Source organism: Gigantopelta aegis, chromosome 7 (genome assembly GCF_016097555.1).
Source record: "Gigantopelta aegis isolate Gae_Host chromosome 7, Gae_host_genome, whole genome shotgun sequence".
In the NCBI taxonomy this organism is placed as follows: Eukaryota; Metazoa; Mollusca; class Gastropoda; order Neomphalida; family Peltospiridae; genus Gigantopelta; species Gigantopelta aegis.
The window spans coordinates 31,690,046-31,697,016 of NC_054705.1; positions in this window are offsets into that span (position 1 = coordinate 31,690,046).

Genomic DNA, 6,971 nt, shown 5'->3' on the forward strand with positions numbered 1-6,971 from the left:
GACTTTCGGAGATGGTATATCGTAGAATGAACCACTTATAATCAGCCATCACAATGCTTGATTTCTTACAGGTATTTTACAATGTCGAATGGTGTTGTATTGCATTCCATAACTAGGTCACCACGACCTACTTTTATACATTACTGAACCTGAAAGGAAATCCTTCGAATCTTTAATTCACACAGGATCAAACCTTGCATGCATATACAACTTGGGATGGCAGCGTGTCACGTACCATAACTAGGTCACCATCACATACTTTTCATGCATTACTGCACAATAAAGTAAATCCTTGTCCAGGCCATCTTTCTTATCAGTTCTCGAATGCAAGCACAGCCTGGAATGACAGTGTCACGTACTATAGCTAGGTCACTGTGACCTATTTTCTAGATATTACTGCACATTAAAGGAAAGCATCGGCCAGGCCACATCTTTCTTATTAATTTATATAGGATCACCAAACCTCGTATGTAAATATACAGCTTGGGCTGACAGTGTCGCATACCATAACTAGGTCACTGCAACCTATTTTTCATATTACTACTTTACATTAAAGGAAAGCCTCGGCCAGGCCACATCTTTCTTATTAATTTATATAGGATCACCAAACCTCGTATGTAAATATACAGCTTGGGATGACAGTGTTGCATACCATAACTAGGTCACTGCAACCTATTTTTCATACATTACTGCACATTAAAGAAAAAGCCTTGTCCAGGCCACATCTTTCTTATCAATTCATGTAGGATCATCAAATCTAGCATGCAAGTACAACCTGGTATGGCGGTGTGTCGCATCCCATAACTAGGTCACTGCGACCTACTTTTCATACAATACTGCACATTAAAGGAAAGCCTTGTCCAGGCCACATCTTCCTTATTAATTTATATAGTATCACCAAACCTCGTATGTAAATATACAGCTTGGGCTGACAGTGTCACATACCATAACTAGGTCACTGCAACCTATTTTTCATATTACTACTTTACATTAAAGGAAAGCCTTGTCCAGGCCACATCTTTCTTATTAATTTATATAGGATCACCAAACCTTGTATGCAAATATACAGCTTGGGATGACAGTGTCGCATACCATAACTAGGTCACTGCAACCTATTTTTCATACAATACTGCACATTAAAGGAAAGCCTTGTCCAGGCCACATCTTTCTTATTAATTTATATAGGATCACCAAACCTCGTATGTAAATATACAGCTTGGGCTGACAGTGTCGCATACCATAACTAGGTCACTGCAACCTATTTTTCATATTACTACTTTACATTAAAGGAAAGCCTCGGCCAGGCCACATCTTTCTTATTAATTTATATAGGATCACCAAACCTTGTATGCAAATATACAGCTTGGGATGACAGTGTTGCATACCATAACTAGGTCACTGCAACCTATTTTTCATACATTACTGCACATTAAAGAAAAAGCCTTGTCCAGGCCACATCTTTCTTATCAATTCATGTAGGATCATCAAATCTAGCATGCAAGTACAACCTGGTATGGCGGTGTGTCGCATCCCATAACTAGGTCACTGCGACCTACTTTTCATACAATACTGCACATTAAAGGAAATACTTGTTCAGGCCACATCTTCCTTACCAATTTATATAGGATCAGCAAACCTTGTATGAAAACTAACTTGGGATGGCAGTGTTGCGTACTATAACTACTGCGACATATTTTTCATAAATTACTGCAGATTAAAGGAAATCGTTGTTCTGATCAAAAAGTTTGTTTTGATTTGTAGATTGAAAAGGTACAAAATATAATCCACCATAGCTGACTGTTTCTAACAGATGAAGACGTGACTAAACAGTGTGCTGTTGATAACAGTAAAACAGAGATTCTGCCAAACACGAAGTTTATCTAGTTCTTTTTATTAAACCCCTACTCGTCCCAACTGGAGGAGGCTATAGGTTTTGTCTGTCTTTCTCAACCCCTGCAATTAAGAAAATATCCACGACAAAAAAAACACACCTAAACATGTTACTGATAAAAAACCCTGAATACTGTCAAAGGCAAAAAAATGACATGGAGAATTAAAAAACTCCACAGCAATCTTTACAGCATTGCTGATTGCCGTGGGCAATTGAAGGGGTTGCATTTTTGTCTGTCATCTGCACTGGTGTAGTAAGCAGGGGGGGCATGTCCTCCCCCCCCCCCCCCCCCCACACTTTTCAGATATTTTGCTTTATAATAGTGTAAAAGTGTGCCCCCCACTTTTTGGCACCTCCTTCACCACTTACCTGTATTGTATCTGTCAGTCCATCTGTCTGTCGGACTGACATATAGTTTCCATGCTTTGAACATAGGAGATTTGATTTTTTTCCCCTTCAGATTAATAAGTTTTAACATTAAATTGATTCTAAAAAAATCTGAAGGAAAAAAAAAAAAATCAGTTTTATTTATTCATTCAAACTGAATTGCTTTTAATCCATCATTATTATATATACATGTCCCAAAAAACTAACATTTAAAAAAAATTAAGAGAAAAAAAAAACAAAGAAAGAAGAAAAATCAGGGACTACTGTATATTTTGCAACAAGTTGATATTTATCTATACCACTGGAAAAAAATGAGATAACAAATACAGAGAAGTAAATAGTGCCTGCAACGAAAAGCCTGAGCCCTAGTTTCAGGAAATTAACCATGATGCTGACATTCAATGGAGTTTTTAGATTTGCGGGTGTTATTGTCTATTTCATAACTGCAAATGTTTCATTTTTGACCGAAGGATTTAGCCCGAGGTCAAAAATGAAACATTTCCAGGCATCAAACAGACAATAACACCCACAAATCTAAAAACTCTATATGGTTATGTCCATTGTAAACTGAATCGCTGTTCTACAGAACTAACTGTAGACCCTTGAACCATCGACTTCGCCTGTTCCAATTGCTAATGATGTCTTTAGCTTTCTGGAAAAAGAATTTAATTAACCAATCACAATACAGAACACACTAACCATTAGTTTACAATTCTATTATTAATACATACAGGTAGAGGCTATTTCATGGGGGGTTTTAAGACGATTTTTATGTCAATGAGTGAGGTGTTAAAACCAGTTGACATTAAAATCGTATTTAAAAACCCACCATGAAATGGTCTATTTATTATCCACATCTTTTCTAATTTTGGACAATATTTTTCGCTTTTTGTTAATATCTTTCTTTATCTTATCAAAAATACGTAACACCAAGATATATTTCTTCCAATGGAACTTTTCCAGAAAAATTTACTTGACCATAAATTTTTTAAAAGAATGATCCAATGTGAAATGGTAACTTGGGGAATATGTTGTTCAACAGACTTTAAGAAAAATATATAGTTATGACGTCAGTTGTCGTAACCATATTTTTTTTTTAATGCATTATAATTTTTTCCCCATTCTTAAAAATTAATATACAGGTACAGGTAAGCAACAAAACAAAACCTTCAAACAAACATTACTACAGAACAACTGTTTGATAAACCAGCAGAAAACCTTAACGTCACAGAACTTTCACCAGATTACAATCAATGGGATATATCCACTGTACTGCATTAGCATACGGCAGTTGTATATAACAGGTTACAGCACAATACTTTTTCTTTAAAAAAAAATCTAACAAAACAAAAACAAACAAATAAATTCAGCTTTTAGCTATGTTACATTATAAAATATACATCAATAAAATGTTTCTTTTTTAAAAATAATTTCCATTATATACATTTTTACAATCAAATATACAATCAACAACCGTCATTATAACAAGAAAACAACAACAACAACAAAGGTGAAGAATTTATACATCGTAAGACCTCAAATAGCTCCATTTCATGTACATACATGTGTATTAAGCCATCGGACATAAGGCTGGTAGGTACAGGGTTCGCAGCCCGGTACCAGCTTCCACCCAGAGCGAGTTTTAACGACTCAGTGGGTAGGTGCAAGACCACTACATCCTCTTATCTCTTACTAACCACTAACTCACTGTCCTGGGCCCCGTTCCACAATGCACTCTTAGCCTTAAGATCATCATAAGTGCATAGCTACCTTATGCACTAAGGTGATCTTAGTGCTAAGATCGCTTCGTGGAACGGGGCCCAGGACAGATAGCTGAGATGTGTGCCCAGGACAGCGTGCTTGAACCTTAATTGGATACAATCACGAAAATAAATTGAAATGAATGAAAATGATTTTCTCATGATATCACATCACATAATGAATGGCCTGTGTATAGCAGCCACCTGGTTTAGCAGGCCACTTTAGTCTCATCTGAAACCAAGTATCACAAGATTACCTGTATGAACCAGCCACCCATTTACAGTGAATAACATAAGGAAAGTGAATATTTTAACACACCCAACATCCACTGAAAATGCACCAGTCAGATTTGAAGCTGTAAAACGGATACGAGAAATAAAAAAAGTTTTGTTCGTTTACCGACGCCAATAGAGCACATTGATTAATTAAGATGTCAAACATTTGGTAATTCTGACTCGTAGTCATCAAAGGAAACCTGCTACATTTTTACTAATGTAGCAAGGGATCTTTTATATGCACTTTCCCCAGACAAGAAAGCACTGGTTGGAATGAGAAAAAACAATAAGCTGAATGGATCCACCGAGGTGGTTCGATCCTGCGACACAAGCACCTCAAGCGTGCACTCAACCGACTGAGCTAAATCCTGCCTCGAGAAGTAAAAACTAATACCTTTAACTGATTTTGTATAACTGGATGTATTCTTGTTGGCAATAAATAACCCCAAAATCTATTGAAAATGCAATTTTTAGTTAAAACCGGTTTGATCTTGACAACATATTATAGACAGTCGTACCTTCCTATTTCAGAATTGATATTTTATAAAGTGTTAGTAGAACTTTCAAAGTTTAGTTTGTATACTAGTAACACATTAATCATGTATATATTTTTACAATAAAATATACTAAAGTAGACCATGAATGTTTTCACTTCTTAATTTTACGTGTTAAAATCGACAAATTCAAATAAATATTTCGTTTGGAAAGGGTAAAGTATGGGTGTGTGTGTGTGTGGAATCGGGTGCATGTGCAGGGGGAGGGTATTCGAGGTCGAAACCCTTACTTGCCCAAGCTTAAAAAAATTTGAAATCTATTTTTGGGGGGAGCATGGCCCCATATAAACTTCGCTCAACACAGTCTATAACCCCAACCCCGCTGAAATCCCTGCACACACGCCTTGGAAACCCTCTACATTTTTTTTTTTTAGCAAGGGATCGTTTATATGTACCATCCCACACACAGGATATCACATACCATGGTCTTTTATATACCCGCCGATGGAGATCGATCCTAGACTGACCGCGCATTTCCAAAAAACCCACCTTTTTAGGTCTAAGTAATGAATAAACATAACATATAGTCGAAAAATGTTACGTAAATCGAACACAGTACCCTCTTCCTCCACCTCTAGAGCGTTACGTAATTAGTAACACCCCCTTACATGTAATGCGTATGCAAATCCCCCACCCACCGACCCCTGGAAAGGCGTTGTACCATACCTCTATGGATATAAATATGTTTTGGAGGTATGAGATGACCCCTCAATCAAGAGTTAAATTTGTTCAAAAATATAAAAAAAAATTGCTATACTTATACTTCAATCATTATGATATAACCATTGTGGTGTGCTCAATTAAAGGGACAGACCCCAGTTTTTAAACACTACAGCATAGTTTTCACTATTAGAGCTGTTTATGATAACTGAAATTAAACTTTACTTAAATTTTATTGTTCTGGTCATCCTGGTGTTTCTAATACCACAAAATGCATTTTTCATATTTTAAAAAACCGCACATGCATTTGAGAAGCAACGGTTATGGTTGACGGTTAGTCTATTTTTAAGGGTATTTCAACGTCACAGACTCTTGTTTCACTCAGTTGTATCCAAATTTGCAGATTTGTAAATTAAGCAAACTTAATGTCCATTTTTATGGGTTGAAACTAGTCTAGGTGAAAAATATGCTTTAGTGTTTAAAAACTGGGCTCTCTTCCTTTAATTACCAAACAGGCAATCTCTTCTTTTTTTTTCAAACATTCTATTGTATGTTTCTTCAAATTTAGATTTAGCTAAATTTGTGAGTTCCTGATTCACTGTATTCCATCCTTGTTAAGTTCTGAAGAAGAAATGACAGGCATTGCAAGACATGAAAATCCAACATCTTGAGTAACGAAGTTTCTCATTCAGATAATTGCAATGTATTTTGGCACCATGATCCACATTCAGCACTATCATGAAAGCTAAGTGGTCCTCAAAATTTGGGAAATAATGATTTCAACATTTAAAACATTGCAATAAGATAACTAAGGCCACATAATTTTTTTTTTTAAAACTTGTTTAGCGTGCACCCATTTAAATTTTTCCAGGTAGGGAGGTTTTTATTTTTATTTTGTATTTTGTATGTAGAATGGAGTACTGCAGGAAGACGAATTGTTACCGCTATTTATTACCCATATGGTTACAAATATCTTGGTACACTTTTGTGGGACGCAACACTTTTGACATCACACAATGACGTCATCAATTGGTGCACTACAACCTTACAGGAACATCAACGAAACGAGATGAGTGATATAAATTAAGATTGATTATGATTATTAGGCTATGTCTCTCGTGAAATAATTTTCATTGTCACTCGCTAAAGCTTGTGACAAAAGAAAATTACTTCACTCGGGACATAAACATGATACGAAATGGAAGCTCGTTTAATATCCTATAATTATAGACAGAAAAGACATATTTTAACCTATTAACTCACTCCATTGCATGATTGTTGTATTTAATAATTGAACAGAAAACAAAACAAATGGTGTCAATGTTAATGCGCAGGCACAAGTGGTACATCCTTTGTCCAATAGAAAATTGACGTCATGATGAAGTTTATTGGTGATTGCGCAATAACTATAATAAGCAGGAAAAAAATGGTTTTTACACCTTT